Source organism: Mus caroli, unplaced genomic scaffold (genome assembly GCF_978045245.1).
Source record: "Mus caroli unplaced genomic scaffold, Mus_caroli_1 scaffold_5, whole genome shotgun sequence".
NCBI classification, from domain to species: Eukaryota; Metazoa; Chordata; class Mammalia; order Rodentia; family Muridae; genus Mus; species Mus caroli.
Window position 1 is genome coordinate 85,204,649 of NW_028227260.1, and position 20,377 is coordinate 85,225,025.

The window sequence follows — 20,377 nt, forward strand, 5'->3', positions numbered from 1 at the left end:
CCCCAATGGAGGAGCTAGAGAAAGTACCCAAGGAGCTAAAGTGATCTGCAACCCTATAGGTGGAACAACAATATGAACTAACCAGTGCCCCCTGGAGCTCGTGTCTCTAGCTGCATATGTGTCAGAAGATGGCCTAGCTGGCCATCACTGGAAAGAGAGGCCCATTGGACTTGCAAACTTTATATGCCTCAGTACAGGGGAATGCCATGTCCAAGAAGTGGGAGTTGGTGAGTATGGGAGTGGAGGGGGAGGGTATGGGGGACTTTTGGGATAGCATTGGAAATGTAAATGATGAAAATACCTAATTAAAAAAAGAAAAGAAAAGAAATAAGGCAAAGAAAAAGAATAGTCCATCTTTTAAAAAAATGAATAGTTCATCTTGGACCACTGCTTGAGGTGGAGAGGCATGTCATCAGGAGCTAAAGTCCAGCTGGTCACATTACATCCACAACCAGGAAGTGCACTTGAGTATGAAACCTCCATGTTATCTCTGGTAGTCCACTTTCTAGAGCCAGGCTCTACCTCATAAATATTCTATAATAATTCTAACAGTTTCTCTCTATTTTCGGGACCAAGCACTCATACATATGAAATGATGGGCATTTGACATGCTAATGATAATGCAGGTAAATATTAAAATGCAGCCTTCCATAAACCTTTTAGAGGATTTATTTATAAAAATTAAATATTGCAGGTATTTGAAAGATTAAGTATAGTAAAATGTATATAGCTTTTGGAAATTACTACCACCTCAATAAGTATCAGACTCTTTCTCCAATCACATGTGTGTTATTAAAAACCTCTGAGACATAAAAAATTAACTATGTCACAATAATTATTTCTGAACAGATGAGTTAACTGAATTGGAAGTACAATTATAAAGAGTATTTTAGAGTGAAGAAAGTGTGGATTACATTATTTAAAGCAAATGATACTCCCAGAAAAACCTTGAAAAAACTGACATCCACGAAAACAGTAATGTTGGTTCTCAGAACCATTGAGCTTTTGAGTTAAAAATGTTATCAAACTACCCACTTGGTATATACAGATACTAAGAACAAGTGGAATGAAATAATTTGTGTACAGTCTACATGAAAGAACAACAAAATTATAGTTGAAACCTAGAGAATTTGAAGCCTCAAAAAGGAAGAAAAGTTTACACAGAGAGACAGAGAGAGAGAGAGACAGAGAAGGAAGGTGATGAAGGGAAACTAAGGTCCAGAATGAGGTTTTAGGTCCCTATTGCATGTGTCCTCTCCTCAACAAGATATAGTGTCCAGAGCATATCTTCTGCCTCTCCTGTGGAATTGCTGTAGAACCTCACTGAGCACCAAAGAACAGCTATATCCAAGAATATAGAAAGAGTAGTGCATCATTATGTTTAGCATATGTCAAGGACAAATAACCTCTTTTAGAGATATACCCTTCTCATACTAAAGACACGTCACAAAACCCTGTGAAAGGCTCCCTTTGTACTATCATGCCAAATACAAACAATTTGAAAAAAAAAAAGACACTATCCTGAAGACCATGTCTGGGCAGCCATGCACTCTATTGGTGCATAAGTTAAATGTCTTCCTAAAGATTACTCTCAATGTTGACTGTTAGCCCAAAAATACTCCATGAATTTCAAACCCACATCCAATTTCAATCTTTATGACATTGGTAGGAGCTCTTAGACTCTTTTAAACCTACGCATATTCTAAAACCAAGCATTAGTCTCTACCATCTACCCTAAGTTTTCTTTTATTTACTCTACTCTATTTCACAACTTTATATAGGAGTTATCCTAGTTTCCATCTTAGCCTCTATTTCCTAATTACATACCCATCTGTAGTCTTCCCCTCTGCAACTGGGATGCTCTCTAAGAGCCCAGATAAATATATTTATTTTTCCCTCAAACAATGAGTCCAGTTTTCCAAATCCCTTAAAGAAACAAATTACAGAAAGAGTGGATTATTGATATTAGGAATTAGTAATTCCTCAATATGTACTTAACAATTTGAATGTATATTACTGATCTTTTGATCTTCCCAGGTTTCAATATATAAGACATTTGTTTCTTGAAATATTTTAGCTATCCTCTGGATCTTCTTAGCATTTTCATTTGAAATACTACATACCTGTTTATTTTATACTTTCATATTTGGGTATCATTATTTTAAATTTGTTTCTGAAGGTTGACTACATTGCCTCATGACAATGAGGCAAGGGTTCTAGCAATGAACTAAATCCCTAGCCCCTAAGTAAACTTCTTAAATATATAACACCTCATCTTTAATTTTAGAAAATATGCATTTCATGTTAAGTGTATGAATATTTTACTTTCTTGTATGTGGGTGCACCATGTGTGTGCCTGGCTTTTGTGGAATAATAAAAGGGCATTGAATCCAGGTTCTCTGAGCTGCTGAGCTGTCATTCAAGTCATATCATACTGTAATTGCTATTGGGGTGCATGTGACACAACCTGGCAAGCATTATACACTCAGCAAAAACTTGATAAATGAATAAATGAATGAACAAGTAGAACAAGAAAAAATAGCAGAGAGAATAAATCACATAAATGGGTTTAATGGTAATGATAGATGTGGCTAAATTAATTAAATTCCTTGTTATTACTTAAAAGTACCTTGCAAAATGAAATTTTATTCCAAATGTCTCATGATTCCATGATAAATGAAATACATTATTAGCAATTAATTTCATTTTTCAATGCACAGGTGTTTTACCAGTTGGTACTCTGACATAGATAAAAGAACACACACACACACACAAATACAAACACACAACTTCCATGGGAAGAATCAATACTGGCAGTCCCCAGATTACGAATGAATTATTTTGTAAACATTTAAGAGGCATCTGTTTAATTATCTGCTAGATTCTGTCTAAACTTTCCAGTTGGGTTCCTTTTGCCCCTACCTGTGCAGTCAGGCATACTCAATTCCTCAAATTGAGTCTGCCTTTGAACAGAGGAATTCAGTGTGGCTACTTTTCATAGATTGGTCAGCAAATCATGTTTCATTTATATATAAGCTCAAATACCATATAAATAACTGTGATCTGATTCTGCATGCTTTGAGTAAGAGGTCAAGTGTTAGATTTGAAGAAATTGCCATAGTATATTTAAATCCTATGAAATGGATGGCAATGTTGGCTTTGAAGTCAGGTTCATTTTGGAGTTAAACTCAAGCTCTGGCACTTGATGCCTTTCTGATTTTGGTCACATATCTTAATGACTCAAAGCTGTGTTTTCTTCAGTTTTCCCTTGGAAACAGTACCCGAGACATCTTTCTAAGATCACTTTGAGAATTAAAAGAAACAAGTATTCAGCACAGAACTAGACTTCCTTAGTATTTAATATTACAGTCTTTTTTTAAAAGTTATTTTGAGTTACAATTGTTTTGTAATATATGGTAATCTAAGAATCAAACTCAGTTCCTGTTACAATGTTTGTGCCCAATTATGTATCCAGTGAATGAATATGCAGTGTACATACTGATTAACAAATTTGAGAGTAGTAAAGTTTAGGATCAAGTAAGAGTGTTCTTAACATTTGAGGTATAAAATTTTAAATGTTTAGTTTTGGTTTTCTGTTCATTTCTAATCACAGGACTGCTAAAACATCTATCCTGTCTTGACTTATGGGAAGGAAACTGAGGAATATGAAAAAATACCATTTACCTTGAATTTTTTTCTTTTATTCAGAAGTTTGAGGTTCAGTATTTTTTAGAAAGTATTTCAACAAACGGAAATATTTGGTGATAGAAGATAAACGTGTAATCCATAGTTACTAGGATTTCACCAATAGGCTGAATTATTACATTGAAAGTATTTTCAGACAATGTACGCTGAACACAATTTCCCCTCCACCAAGTCACTCCAGGCCCTTCTCAACCCATCACCAAGGCATTTCATTCTTTCAAATGAATAGGAAAATAAAAACAGAAAAAAAAAACCCTAGTATTTAAAAAAATAAATAAAACACACTCAAAATCCAAACATACAGAAAATCAGAATCCAAAATGTACAATCAAAAGACAAGCAGGGAAAATTTGAAATTCATCCCTCCTCTAAATATATTATTGGCCAAGTAAACTACTTAATTGGTAGCTTGGTTTAAATTTTAATATGGAAGTCTCTGAAATGTATGGAGATGACTTTTATAAAAGTAGAGGGCTGGGCATGGCAAGGCACAGATGAAATCTCAGTACTGTCATAGTTCAGGCTGGTGGATCAATTGTAAGGTCAAGCCTGGGATATACAAGTCTCAGAGATATATAAGACTCTGACTCAAAAATCTTTCAAGCACACAAAAGGAAATGAAAGAGAGAGAAACAAAAGGAGAAGGGGGAAAACACTTGAGTTATATAACAAACTGTCGTTTAATGATTAACCTAAACATTCCATGCTGGCTCCAAGTAGATTACTTTATTGCCTTTGATGGCTAGTGAAAATAATTGGTCCCTCTCCCTCTTTATTACCTCCTTGACCTAATAAGTTTTCACTTGGTGTCTTTTCATGCATGAATATGCCAGGGACATTTATCCAGGTCTAGTAAATAATATTCAAAAATAATTAGCCCCACATAATCTCTGTAATATATGCTTCAACCCTTGCCAATTTTCCTAAAGCCATTCTTCTGCTGATATCCCACTTTGTTCTCTTTTCTCTATTCTACTGTAAGCTGATAGATTGATTTTTTTTAAATCCTTGGATAGACTTATTCTTTTTAGCTACCATTTACGACTTTCTTAGGTTCAAGTCTAGATAATGAACTAGGAATCTATTTTAAAATATTGGATTCTGATTAATAAATGTATATCCATTTATTAGTTATATAACCAATTATAACCATTCTGAGTACTAACCATTGCACTCAGAATCACAGGATATTTATTTCTTGAAGCAGTGAAGCTCATGAGTGGGCTAAGTCCCTGAAGGTGACATAGATTTGTCAAAACTAGAGACTCATTACAGTTAATGATTTTTGTGCTGTTTAGGAAATTACTTCTGGACAGGAACAGTTAAATGATCTATGTAGGCTTATATTAAACATATTGTTTATCACCACACATAATTCATTTTATACATTTCTCCCTTGAGATCTTGAGAACCCAAGCTTCTTATTGTCTTCCAACAGTTTCCTAGAAAATACAAAGAAAGGTCCTACAGAATTTAAAAAGTATATTATCACCTAATTCACATCAGTTAATAACTTGATTCTTTACACTTTAAGAATGTGCAAGTCCTGCGGTATACATGGTCAATTGAAGTTTTGTGACTTTTTTATTTATCTACTTATTAAATTTCTGAGATTCCCAGAGTTTTTTCCTTTCTTTTTTTTAAACATGTGTTTATTAAGATTCTGGCAATAGCTTTATGTAACAAGATACAGAATACCAGGCCTGCCACTCAACTTGTTTGTGGTAAAGTCTCAGCTTCAATATGAAGTTGCTAAAAACAAAAAACAAAAGTCCTGCTTTTTACCTGCTAAATATCTTGTAAGTGTGCCATTAAACATACTTATGAACTTAAGGCAGGAAGAGTTAGTTAAAAGCTAAACATTGCAGCCTAAACAAAATGTATACAAAACATAAGGTATCTATCACTGGCTATGTAAAAATCTCCTGACTGGTTAAAACTTGTATAACACATGCACTTTAGAATTGTCAGCTATCAAGCTCAGAAAGTACCAGTGTCCACTAAACAATCCCTCTCCAAAGCCAAAGTGCAGTCAAATTGAATTCAAATGACATAACACAATGTAACCCTAAAAAACATTGTTATTATTGATGTGGAGGTAAATTCCAGAGCTTTGGGGGCTTTCTCATGCTGCAAAGGGCCGGGTATCTCTGGTTCATTCGAAGCAGCATACAACAAAGTCTAAGGATGTCATAACCTCAGTTGGCAGGAATGACGGTGCCCAGCTCTGTCCTACCAGGAAGCACGGCTACTGTGTCCATAAAAGTAGGATGTGTGAGGTCAAAGGCACGCTGTTCTGGTAGCTAAAGAGATAGCAAACCAACCCCTTTAAAAGCTCCTTCCCCAAGTAAATCAAAGTATACGCAGGGAAAAATTAAAATATATTTATCTACAGAGTAAAGGTTCTGAAATATTAATGTAATCCCTACTTTGAAAAATTTTACTAGAGTCATCTCATTATTTCTGGTTACATCTTAAAAGATGAATCCAGATTCAGTTTCTGTTGATTTATTCTTAAGTACTTCTAGTAAAAAAATATTAGCTGTATTCCAAATATCTTAACCACAAGTATGACTGCAAAGTACTATCTCCCAGAGTCACCAAGCACTGGAAGAGGAAAAGGTGTTGAAACAGCAGGCAACAATCATGGCCCTTCACACAGCAGAATCCAAGTGACTACTGACTAGTCCAGGACAAGTCTAAGAACAAGGGAATTCATGCACGTTACTAAGTGTGACGCAATCTTCACAGTAGAGCTCTTTTGACACTGCACTTGGAAAGGGACTTCATGGACACTACGGTGAGTCTGAGCTTGAGCTGGTGGCCTTCTTTTTCTTCTTCTTGCTGTGCTTCTTATGCTTCCTTCCTTTTTTGGCTTTGTCTGTTGTTCTCTCACACTCTTCACCGCTTTTCTTCCTTTTAGCTTGCACCTCTCCACAGTCTGACTCTGACAGCGACTCAGATGATAACGGTTTATCTTTGTACATCTTTCTCTTTTTGCTGAGTCCTTTCGTCATTCGTTTTATTTGTTTTTTATCCTCATCTTCGGAATCTGAAGAACTGCTGGAAGAATCAGAGCTCAATGAAGAAGAAGATGAATACCTACCAGATTTCTTCTTTTCTTTTTTCCTTTTCTCTTTCAGTTACATCCTTGGACTTTGTAGGCAGCCAACGCCTAAAAGATGGCGCTGGTTTCTGGTATACTGTCGCAGTAAACAACACTACTGCGCAGGCGCTAGCCCGAATCTGGCGCCAACCCCTCCGGAGAGGGTGCATGCAAATTAAGGTGCCAGCAGACTGACCAATCCCAGGAGGACACAAAGCTTTTCCCTGTGCTGAGGTGTATATAAGTAGTCCTCCCTGGGTATCCTGGGTTCCCGTAGCAGCATCAAGGTGTTCCTGCAATAAAGGCTGTTGAGAAGAATCCTACGGTGTTGCGTTTTCCTTGCTGGCCGATTGCTGGCCGAGGTGGGCCCAACAGGACTTCTTTTTCTTTTTTGAACCATCCTTGCTGTCTGAATCTGAATCTGACCCCAAGATCTCAGGAGACTTATGGCAACGGCTCTTCTTTTTCTTCCTTCGTTTTATTTGTTTTTTATCCTCATCTTCGGAATCTGAAGAACTGCTGGAAGAATCAGAGCTCAATGAAGAAGAAGATGAATACCTACCAGATTTCTTCTTTTCTTTTTTCCTTTTCTGTCTTTTTTTGGATGAGCTCTCATTTCCACTTAATAATTTTTCTCTATGTTTTTCTAGTTCTTTCTTACAATTCTCATTCATTTTTTTCTTCAAACTCAGCCAAAACCTTGGAGCTCTTCTTTTTCGTTTCCAGCTGTTCCTTGACTTTCTTCCTGGTAGGCCTTGGTCGATTCAGATAATCCAGGATTGTTGGTCCTGAAGACTGGATTGCACCGCTTGATCAAGCCCTTGCTATTGGATTCATGTAGGCCACACAATTAGCCCGTTTCCCCATGGTGGCAAGCTGAAGGTGCAGGAAGCCGCAGAGGGAGCAGTCAGGAGAAGAATCCGAAGCGGCCCGTCCACAAGTCCTCTTACCACCTCTATCGTTTTTTCCTTTTTATTAGATATTTTCTTCATTTACATTTCAAATGCTATCCCCAAAGCCCCCTATACCCTCCCCCTGTCCTGCTCCCCAACCCACCCATTTCTGCTTCCTGGCCCTGGAATTCTCCTGTACTGGGGCATATGATCTTAGCAATACCAAGAGACTCTCCTCCCATTGATGGCTGACTAGGCCATCCTCTGCTATATATGTAACTTTTTTATCATCTATATATGTAACTTTTAATCATCTTTTATTAACAACAAAGTTATCCCTGGAATGGGATGAAGAAAATAGTTTTTGTTGTTGTTGTTGTTGTTTTTTCTGTTTAACTATTTAAGTGCGGGCATTTTCTCTGAACTGGTCATCATTATCTTCTGTAAGCTATTACAATTGCAATTGGGAAGCATTCATGCCATGATTCATATATCTTCAAATATTTAACTATAGTATTATGAAATGTAATCAATTTGGCTGGACCCACTCTGCTTAAATCACTCATAGAAAATGGCTCTATAATGATTCATAACTGTTTCTTCCTCTCTCATAAGCCATTGATCTCCTGTAGCTCTTCATCTAGGGGAGTGACCATGTGGAATTTCCCATCGATGCATTGGTGTACAAACTAGTATCATTGTGTTGTTCTTGTTCAGGAAAAGAAACTGTTGAGAGTTCATATGTAAAATTTTCCCAGTGGTATCCATGGGACTCAAAACAGTATGTAGCATCTCTGTCTCTATTTTTCTGCCCTGTCTTCCATGATTGTTCTCTCAGCCTCAGGTTTGAAGGCTACAGTGCACCTATATCAATTAGGGTTGGGCACACCATACATATATGTGCTAAATGAACTTTCTAGGCTAAACATACATTTGTGCATATACATGTAAAAATTAAAATCAACAGATCATGCACTGGGGGTGGACAGGGAGAAGTTTGAAGGGGTAGAGATGGGAATGACATAGAACCAGTGTTCCTGTACCAAATTCATAAATGAAATGTACTAAAAAAGAATGAGGAGTATAATTGATAGCACAAAGTCTGCATACATAAGGAGATGTTGATGGCCCAAGAAAATATTGACAATATGGTATGATAGTGCTATTGCAGGTTTTATTAATAATAATAAAAATTTAAACAGCAATAAGAAATGTAGCCATCTTATGGTACAATCTATGCACATCCCCATAGTATATGCCCCTTCTCTTGAATTGCCATGGAGGATAAACTTCCATATTTTACTTATCCTACCTAATTTCTAAGTAGAGATAAGATAGTTGCCATTATCAGCTCTTACTGAATTTAGAGTGCTATAATGCTTGTTCTGGCCATTGTTTTATTATGTTTACATTCACTTTTTCGACTGGAATTTGTATATTTGTACTTAACATTAAGATAATGGAAAAAAATAAAAACAAAAACCATCTTCTGAATTCTTAAAGAAAAAATATGGAAAAATCATCAACCGAATTAATTTCAGTATATGTTATGATAATTTTTAAGGATTTATCTGATGAGTTCTATTTTAGAAAGTACCTTTTATTTATTTATTTATTTTTTGTTTTTTGTTTTTTGTTTTTTGTTTTGTTTGTTTGGTTTTTTTTGTTTGTTTTTTTGTTTTTTTTTTTTGAGACAGGGTTTCTCTGTGTAGCCCTGGCTGTCCTGGAACTCACTCTGTAGACCAAGCTGGCCTCGAACTCAGAAATCTGCCTGCCTCTGCCTTCCGAGTGCTGGGATTAAAGGTGTGCGCCACCACACCTGGCATAAGTAAGTATACTGTAGCTGTCTTCAGACAGCACCAGAAGAGGGCATCAGATTACATTATGGGGTGGTTGTAAGCCACCATGTGGTTGCTGGGATTTGAACTTAGGACCTTCAGAAGAGCAGTCAGTGCTCTTACCCACTGAGCCATCTCATCTGCCCTTTTATTTTTTACCTCTGAGATATTACAATAAGCAATATGTAGTAGTATCTTTGCTATACTACTGCCATATATATATATATATATATATATATTAATATAATTACTTTGTTCTTTAAAAAATTAAATAAAAACAAGCCAGACATGGTGGTATATATCTTTAACCCGAGAACTCATGAGAGAGTCAAGTGGTTCTCAACATTCAAGCCTAGCCTGGTCTATCAAGCTCAGGATTTCAAAGGCTCTACAGAGAACCTCTATCTTTTTTTTTTTAATACTAATGATGTGGATGTGTTTATTTTTGCATAACAAATTAGATCTTGCCTGAATATTTGATATCATAGGGCATAGGTCACTGTCAATGGCTTTCATGGTCAACAGCAATTTTGCATGTTGTACATCAATTCTAAGAACACACTGCACTGTATAAATCTACAGCATAGAAGGGCATAAGAATATTGAGAGTCATTTCAGAAACTGTTAGGAATTTTATCCTAATCTTATTATCCAATTTATTTAGTGAAACTCCAATCAACAATTTCAGAAATATGCATTTTTCCCTTTTTTTTCCATTTTTTTATTAGGTATTTTCCTCATTTACATTTCCAATGCTATCCCAAAAGTCCCCCATACCCACCCACCCCCACTCCCCTACCCACCCACTCCCCCTTTTTGGCCCTGGCGTTCCCCTGTACTGGGGCATATAAAGTTTGCAAGACCAATGAGCCTCTCTTTGCAGTGATGGCCGACTAGGCCATCTTTTGATACATATGCAGCTAGAGACAAGAGCTCCGGGGTACTGGTTAGTTCATATTGTTGTTCCACCTATAGGGTTGCAGTTGAGAACCTCTATCTTGATAAACAAAACAAAACAAAATAAAACAAAACAAAAACAAAAAAAGAGAGAGAAAAATTGAGGAGGAGAAAGATGAGGAAGAGGAATCACAGGAACCTGAGAACCCTATGCTTACTAAAACATTGTTAAAAATGTGTACATCTCTTAGCTCCTATTCTGGTGATGTTCTCTATACAGTCTGACTCATTGTTTATGTCTGTGCCAAGTTACAGTTCTCCAAATCCTGTTGTAGTTTGATTCATATTAGAAATAGCTAAGAAAATACTAATTAGTAGCCTTATGGAGAGAGAAATCAGTGTTCCTCTCACCCTTATGTAGTACCTTCATTAAGAGTTGGAGTCTCTGTGGTTCAAACATCCACTTTAAAGAATGTTTCCTTGGCACTCATTCCCAAGTAGCAGCAGCAATCATGCATTTATCTGTGCTATAGTTTGTCTGGTTTTATATTCTTCCTGTATCCCTTTCTCCTTTTGTTCCTAAGACTCTAGAGATGATACTGGACTCTTCCCATGACTATTTACTTCTGATCTACTTTCTCTTCTTTGTCTCGCATTATAAATACTTCAAAAGGCTCGTAACTAATTCCCAATATTAATTCCTTCCTATCAGAACAGAATTATGTTTTGCTTGTTTTCTTTTATTTTTTATTTTTAATTAGATATTTTTTATTTACATTTTAAATGCTATCCCCTTTCCTGGCTTCCATTCTGAAAACCCCCTATCCCATCCACCCTTTCATGTTCACCACCCACTCCAGCTTCCCTGTCCTGGTATTTCCCTACACTGGGGCATTGAGCCTTCACAGGACCAAGGGCCTCTGCTCCCATTGATGTCCAACAAGGCCATCCTCTGCTACATATGCAGCTGGAGCCATGGATTCCTTCATGTGTATCAAGAGGTTTTCTTGTTGACTGTTTAGGACTCTCTATCTCTACCCAGAAAATGCAAGTAATATAGGTCTTATGGGTAATATACCGTAATATAGCAATACAGAAATATAGTTGTTTAGTGTGAATAACTGCCTCTGGAAGAGAACCACAGTATAACATGTATAAAACACTGCATTTTCCTGACAGAATACTCTTCTTTCAAACTATATTTACCCCATTATATTTGAAAATACAGTGTGAATACAGTCAAATTATATCATTCTTTGTATAATAGTAGTGATATTTGAAACCAGAAAGGATTTGATAGATGGACTAACAAATGCAGATTTCACAAGTGGACTGAGGGCAGGTAGGAACAGGAATGGGAGGAATCAAGAGGAGAGAAGAGATGGAAGGGTAGAGTGTAGGCAAAGACAGCTGGAACTTGGGGGGGGGGGGGAGTGCCACAGACCCTTTTTGGTCCCTGCCTGCGTAGAAAGGGTCTCTAGTTACAGGTGGACAAGGAGTTGGTGAATGACAGACTCTAGCAACACAAGAGAGTATGTAGAATCTGAGTGTAATTTGTCAAGTCGAGAATGAAAACTTTTTATACAGAAGAATAACAAGAAACCAGGTGAGATTCATTGGCAGAGTTACAGTGACACAAAACATAAGGAATGTATACATCAAAAGATGGCGGGACCAGACTGCTGCTGTTTACCACTAAGAAGGGAGCCAGGTGTAATGCTAGTCTATTGTTAAGCCTACCACCAGGGGTTCTAGTGAAGCAACCTGTCTCAGGGGGAATTCCCTAACTCTTTCATGGTAAACCCTCCTATTAGCTAGGCCCTTGTTTGGGTGAGACTACTGGGTGTATTCCCTTGTTTGGGTGAGACTACTGCCCTAAGTAATTACTCTGCAGACTAGCCCTGAGCTATTCTAGCTCCGTTCTTTGTAATGCCTAATTAGTTTCACTGTCTCTACTAGAAGTAAATTTGAATGTTACTGAATAGGTAACCTTCTCATGTAATTCCTACTGAATTCCAAGCTGATGGCTTCAAGGATTTTCTAGGATGTTGTAACACTGGTGAAGGCTTAGTTATGTCAGAATTCAATCTTTAAAGGCACTTATAATAAAATAATACTAAAAGAGAGCATGTGGGTCCATACACCAGACTAACGCAGGGATAGGGTATGACTATACTGGTTATGAGAATGCCTGGTTCCAGGAAGTTGAGTTTCCTTGAAACTCCTTGCCTCGTAAGTGCTTCCAGGCCTCTTGGCCTGCCAATCAGACTTTACTGTGGTGTGTAGAGCAGTGGGGCGGGGGGGGGGGGGCATTTGAGGAGTGGCAAATGGAAACTTAGTGCAGTGCAAATTTCTTGGAATGTGTGAGAATGACCCTAGTGAGGAATTCTGGTAATGTAGGATACAGTCTGATCTAGTCATCTTTAGCCAAGAAGGGCTTCCAGTAGTGGGACTGGGTTGCATTCCTTTGACCTTAGGGGTTCCAATGGATAGCCTTAAACATCTGAGGATGATTTTAGGAAAGAAGGTCACTCTGCAGAACTGACATTGGGGCCCATTCCTGAGGACAACATCCACAAAGCTAAGTCAACATAGAGAGGTTGACCTGGTCCCTGCATGGAGCTATCACCCTATGTTCTAATCTTGTTGGCATGCTCTGATACTCTGCAGGCTATGGAAAGAGAAACCTGGACATCAAACCAGCTACAAATCCCTCAAGCTACAATATGTCCTTCCTGTAAGATTTGCTGGGGGCAATGGTGGCACAGAATGGCTAATAATTATTTGGTTTAACTTGAGATCCATAGCATAAGAAACAGTCCATGCCCTACATTGCATGGATGGCCAGACTGGATAACTCAGAAACCTAGGGTAGGATGAAGTACAACAGGAAAAAAAATCAATTAAAGGATTCCTAGTGATATTTGCAGTAGTCATAGATCAGCACCTTGCCAGGTCCAGAAACCAACAGAGAGGCTTCCTCTGGCAATAGATGAGCACAGATACAGAGACACACAGCCAGACATGCAGAGAGAGAAGCTAATTGTAGGATTCCATTGGGTTCATCTACTTGGAGCTCAAGGAACATCTCAGAAGATATGAAAGAAATATTATAAGAATCAGAGGAGATACAGGAAAACCAGAGAACAAGGTCCACCAAATGAACTAAGCAATGCCCATATGAGCTCACAGAGACTGTAGGAACAAGTACAGGGCCTGCATGTGTCTGAACCAGATCCTGTATGTATAAGTTATGGTTGTTAGCTTGATGTTTTTGTGGGACTACTAACAGTGGGAATGGGTGTGTCTCTGACCCCTTTGCCTGCTCTTGGGAACCTTTGCCCACTCTTGAGACTCTTTGCCTCCTATCAGGTTGCCTTGTTAAGCCTTAATGTGAGGGTTTATGTCTTGCCTTGTTTTTGGCTGTGTTTTGTTATCTCTCATTTTTTCTTTATTTACATTTCAAATGTTATCTCCTTTCCTAATTTCCCCTCTGAAAATCCCCTATTCCCACTCCCCCTGCACCCAACCCACCCACTCCCATTCCTGGTCCTGGCATTCCTCTATACTGGGACATAGAGCCTTCACAGGACAAAGAGCCTCTCCTCCCATTGATGACCAACTAGGCCATCCTCTGCTACATATACAGCTAGAGCCACAAGTTCCACCATGTGTTTTCTTTGATTGGTGGTATAGTTCCAAGGAGCTCTGGGGTACTGGTTAGTTCATATTGATGTTCCTACTCTTTTCTGAATGGACATAGATGCAGAATATTTCTGGGAGACAGAAAAGGTAGGGGAAGCTGTGAGGAGTGAAGGGATAGGAAAAATAGAAAGTTTAAAAAATTAAAAAGTGAATTATATGAAAAAATGATATATAATACTTCAATCTGTTTGTAGGAATTTTTAAAGACATAAGATTGCCCAGCTAATTTGTAATACAACTTTATATATTTTATATTTTTACATATACACATATAAGTACTAATAAAATTAGGCATATCATAATTTAACTGATACAATGAAACACAAAAATGTAAAAGTATAGGAAGAAATAATATACATTACTGTTTTTTTTTCCCAATCTACCTATGTACAAAACATATTTTCTCTAGTGTGATGGTTTGGATATACTTGGCCCAGGGAATGGCACTACTAGGATGTGTGACCTTCTTGGAGGAAGTATGTCACTGTGGAGGTGGGCTTTGAGGCTCCTATATTAGACTTTGCTCAATGTAGAAGGAGAGCTTCCTCCAAGCTGCCTGCAGTTGATAGTCTTCTCCTGGCTTCCTTCAGATCAAGATATAGAACTCTCAGCTCCTTTTCCAGCACCATGTGTGCCTGGGCATTGCCATGCTCCTGCCATGATGATAATGGACTGAGTTTCTGAACCTGTGAGCCAGCCCCAATTACATGTTGTCGTTATAAGTGTTGCCTTGGTCATGGTGTCTCTTTTCAGCAGTGAAAACCCTAAGACACCTAGCATTAATATTTTCTCAGAAAAAAGTTAAAAGTATAGTCTTTACTTGGTGCTTATTAACTACAATTTTAATCTTTTAATTCTCCAGTGGTTAATTTTTAATTAACTGTGTTCTTACCTGGTTTTAGTGATGGAAATCTGAAATAATTAATTTACATACTTTTTACAAATTGTTACTAATATTACAATGAATTTTAATAAAATCACATTAAAATTCTGTGTCATTTTTAGTGATAGAAAAGCAAGGTCTAATGAAATAGAAAGCAAATTTGTAAACATACATCAGTTACAATGATGATATTCATACATAAGCAAGTTATGCTATTTTGCACTAACATGTATATACATATGTATAGATTTATATTATATAAAACATGATAGTGATCTTAAGTACATATATAATATGTACTTAATATTTAAATATATATTTATATATGTACTTAAGGTGACTATCATGTTTAATGCGATAATTCATAGTAATTCTTACCCAGACATAATATACAACAATCATTTCCATCCGTCCTAATACTGTGACCCTTTAATTCGGTTCCTCAATTTATGGTGAGCAACACTACCATAAAATTATTTTCCTTGCCACTTAATAACTGTAATTTTGCTACTGTTGGGAGTCAATATAAAAATATGACATGCAGGATATTTGATATGGAATCCCCAAGGGATTCGTGACCCACAGTTCATGCTGATTTACTATAACTTAAGACAAAAGCCTCTACTCATGCCTCTGAGAGATTATTGAAGTTAGATTCATTGGGGTCGAAAGATCCACATTAACTGTAGGTAGCACTGTTCAGTGGGATGGGGTCTTGAACTGAGGAAAAAGGAGAAATTTAGCTGAGGTCTAGAATTAATCTAGACCTGCACTGCTGCACTGCTGCAATAAGATCACGTGAGAGGCAGCAGCAGATGGAGATCTTTGAGTTGTTAGAGGCAGCCTGGTCTGCAGAGCTAGTTCAAGGACAACCAAAGGCTATACAGGCTACATATAGAGACCCAGATGTCCTTCAACAGAGGAATGAATATAGAAAATGTGGTACATTTACACAATGTAGTACTACTTAGCTATTAAAAACAATGACTTCATGAAATTCTTAGGCGAATGGATAGAATTAGAAAATATCATCTTGAGTGGGGTAACCCAGTCAACAAAAGAACACGCATGGTATACACTCACTGATAAGTGGATATTAGCCCACGAACTTGCAATACCCAAGATAAAATTCACAGACCACATGAAACTCAAGAAGAAGGAAGACCAAAGTGTGGATGCTTCAGTCCTTCTTAGAAGGGGGAACAAAATATTCACAGGAGGACATGCCCAGACTGGGTGTGGAAGAGAGACTTGAGGAAGGGCCATCTAGATACTGCCCCCACCTGGGGATCCATCCCATATACAGACACCAAACCCAGACACTGTGGCTAATGCCAGGGGTGATTGCTGAAGGGAGCCTGAGGTGACTGTCTCTTGGGAGGCTCTGTCAGAGCCTGACAAATACAGAGGGGGATGCTTACAGCCAACCATTGGACTGAGCATGGGGTCTCCAATGAAGGATTTGGAGAAAGGAATGGGGGAGCCTCAGCCCCATGGAAAAGCAGCAGTGTCAGATGGCCAGATAGCGCGGAGCTCCCAGGGACTGGGCCACTGGCCAAGGAGTGCACATGTAGTGCATATGTAGCAGAGCTAGTTCAAGGAAGAGAGGCTCTTGGTCCTGTGGTGGCTTGATGCTCCAGTATAGAGGAATGCCAGGAGGTGGGAGTGAGTGGGTGGGTGTGGGAGCAGGCAGAGGGGAGATGGGATGGGGAATTTCAGGGGGGGGAGGTCGAGAAGGGGGATAACATTTGAGGTATAATTAGATAAAATAGTCAATAAAGGGGGGGGGGGGAGAAGAAACCCTGTCTCAAAACAACAACAGCAGTCACAGCAACAACAACGATAATAATGATATTGTTGGTCTCAAGATTGTGCTTCTATGATGTCCCCTCAATGATAGAACATATTCTCAGACTCTGAGCCACACTAAACCTTTCCTTCCTTATGTTGACTGTGTCAGGCATTTTGTCTCAGCACAAAGTTAACTAACACATTTAATACTTCATCTTTTATCATTCATATGTCTGATAAAGCTTTGCTACATTTAAAGAGTAATGTTCATGTAATCGAGGTGTAATGCACATTTATCAAAGGATGACATCTTGAAACTATTTCTCTACTAAATACAAAGCAGCTAATTAAAAAAAATCAAGTTCCCTTTAATGCAAACAAATAGTATTTCCTGAAATAGAAAAGAATATAATAAATTCAATAATTAAGAAATTCATATAAACAAGTACACATGCTATTAGTAATATAAAGAATGAAAGTGAAAGTATAAAAGATTTCCAGTAGTTTCTGCCTTAACATGGGAAATTGCCAAGTATGTGTCTTATTGTTAATCTTAGAATATGTATGATTTAAGAAATGAGACAAAACTCATTTGAGCTGCATTTGCATAGATTCTTCATAGACATTGTTCATTCTAAACTTAATAATTTTTGTTTGTTTGTTTTTCGAGACAGGGTTTCTCTGTGTAGCCCTGGCTGTCCTGGAACTCACCTTGTAGACCAGGCTGGCCTCGAACTCCGAAATTCACCTGCCTCTGCCTACCGAGTGCTGGAATTAAAGGCATGTGCAACCATGCCCGACTAAACTTAATAATTTTTACCCATGAGGCATTTTTAAATAATAAGATATCAATTTTCATAAAGATGAGAAAACAGAATAGGAAAATAGATCATGGGTTACATGCAAGTTCTCATTTAAATTTTCTCAGGCATTTTCTTTTAAATATTTATCATTCATGTCATTTATAAATGAAATTTATATAGGGAAATATAATGGACATTACATTTTGTTAACCACATCTGTTTCCAAAAACTGTCACAAAATCTCATTTTGGCACACTCTTTTTGCTAGCTACTGAAACTTGATTATCTTTCAAACCCAAGTTAATCACTAGCCCTCTGAAAGATTTCTTTGTGTGTATGTGTGTGTGTGTGTGTGTGTGTGTGTGTGTGTGTGTGAGAGAGAGAGAGAGAGAGAGAGAGAGAGAGAGAGAGAGAGAGAGAGAGAGAGAGAGAGAGAGGTTCCAGGGAAAAGAAACACAAGGAGGAGAGAAAAAAGGATCTTGGCCAGAAGGGAGTAGGAAGGACAATTATTGGAGTTTAAAATTAATCACACTTCTGCTTTGTCTCTTTTAGTGAGACAACAAACGAGAGAGAAGGCAAGAGGGTGAGAGAATAGAAATATATTTCACATCTATTTAGTGTCATATTTTCTCTTTAGATGGTTCCCCAAACAGTAGAATCCTCACAGAATATTTCATAGTTCTAAATCAGAGATCTACAAACTATAGTTTATAGCCCACAAAGCTGAGAGAACCCCATGTATTTTAATCAAATTGTACTTATTTACAGCCTAACATCTCCTGTTATGTGTTTTCTATGACTGCTTCTTTACTCTAACAGAAGAGCTGAGTATCTATAATGGTGCACTCCACAGTTTCTAAAGTATTTGATACATGTGTGTCTGTGAGTGTGTGTGTGTGGGGGGGGGGGGGAGTTGGAGGGTAGATAGATGCTCAGTCAATAGAGGTATTGCCTGCAAGCAGGACCTGAATTTGATCCACATAATTTAATTAAAACTGTTGGGTGTAATTCAAACAACAACAAAATGTTGGATATGATGCCCCACATGCTTATAATCACAGTGTGAGGATTACAAAGATATTTTGAAGAGCCTAATTGATGAGGTCCAGGCTAACAAGTCACCTCATTTCAAAGGAGAACATGTCACTTTTGAATAAGATATTAGAGGCCATTCTCTGACTTCTATACATTCTCATATAAAAATTAAAATATTTACTATCTGGCTCTTTTCACAATGTTGGAAGTAATTGTGATTGTTGATTGTATGATAAATAAGTGATAAAGTAAACTTTCATAAAAAATAAAGTAAATTTATTTCTACATTTTTTTCCTGGAAAGAGTTTAATTTACAATTTCAGGGAACCACTGAAGTAGAAGTGTACTTTGTAGCATAAATAACATGAGGTCTGATGTGCTTACAGGAAATATACAAGCTTTGAAAACTTGAAACTTGGTACATTTAAGGGAAATGTGTGGACAGTTTCCTTTTACAATTTGAATCAAATTATTTTCTACTCTGTAGTCCCTCGTGTATGAGCTAGCAAAGATTACATAAAAAGATAACATTAGCATATTTGGCATAATATTTGGCAAATAGAGACATATTTGGTCCTGAGAAAAGCCATGATGCAAACACGTAAGGGAGTGAAATTACCAAATAAACTTAAACTCATATTCATTAATATGAATATATGCTTAGTCCTATCATGTCAAATAAGTATGCTTTTGTAGATCTTGTGTGATTTTCTATCTTTTAAATATTCACTTAAATGTTACTTTTAGATGCTAGTGAATTTAAAGTGTCTTTGACCATAACCACAACCCTTACATTAATCCATAAAATTAATCGGCTGACATCACCTCACAATCCTGTTGAATGACTTTACTATGTAAAGACATTTCTAAGTAAATCTTTCTTACACTTTACTAGTTCAATAGAGTTCCACACTAAGATATTTCAAGAACTGTTTCAAAAATGAGATTAACAGTGAATCATAGCAAGGTGTCTGATAATGTGTCTCTTTGAAATAGTCTAGAGGACTCATTTTTTTCCTTCACAACAATAACGACACATTGTTTCTCAGGGTCCTTTTCCAAATATAAAGCTGGTTCAAACTTAGGGGTTCTGTCCCACATGTTCCTATAATTGGAATGATTTGTACTTATATCAATTAACTGTTTCTCTCCCGTTTCTCAGAAAAAGTCTTAAAATTGCCTTTTCATGAGATATTAAACTGATTTTGAAGATTTAATATATATGTATATATATATACGTACATATATATGTACGTATATATATATACATATGTATGTATATATGTGTATATATATATATATATTCTGATAATAAAACATAAACCTCTTAAAAGAATCTTTCTTGTCTTCTACAAATGATAGCAATTGTAAATAAGAGTATCAGTCTCAATTGCTTTACTCATTTTTGAAAGTGAGCATTGTGCTGCAAATTAACTCGACAACCATACTATTCAATTCATCCCATGACACTATTCCCTACATGTCCATGATATGTAGATTTATTCAATAACGGGCATACATTTTATGTGTTCAGCAGAGACATGAACAAGGAATACAGCTAACGAATAAGGTAACAGTTGTTATCTTGGACTGACTTCATTGGAGAAATGGAGCCCCTTTGAATATGGGCAGCATAGCTGAATCATATGGTTTATCTATTTTCAGGTTTGTAGAGGACCTACACACTGATTTACATAGAGATGTAACTGTTTGCAGTCTCA

General features: G+C 37.2%; 1 protein-coding gene and 1 pseudogene across 3 annotated transcripts in view; both read right to left on the reverse strand.

The window, feature by feature from the left end:
* Dmd (dystrophin) overlaps positions 1–20,377 on the reverse strand; it is a 2,436,643-nt gene that overhangs the window by 1,181,338 nt on the left and 1,234,928 nt on the right. The gene's annotated exons all lie outside the window — the stretch shown is intronic.
* On the reverse strand, positions 129–7,748 carry LOC147004666 (protein FAM133B-like; annotated as a pseudogene).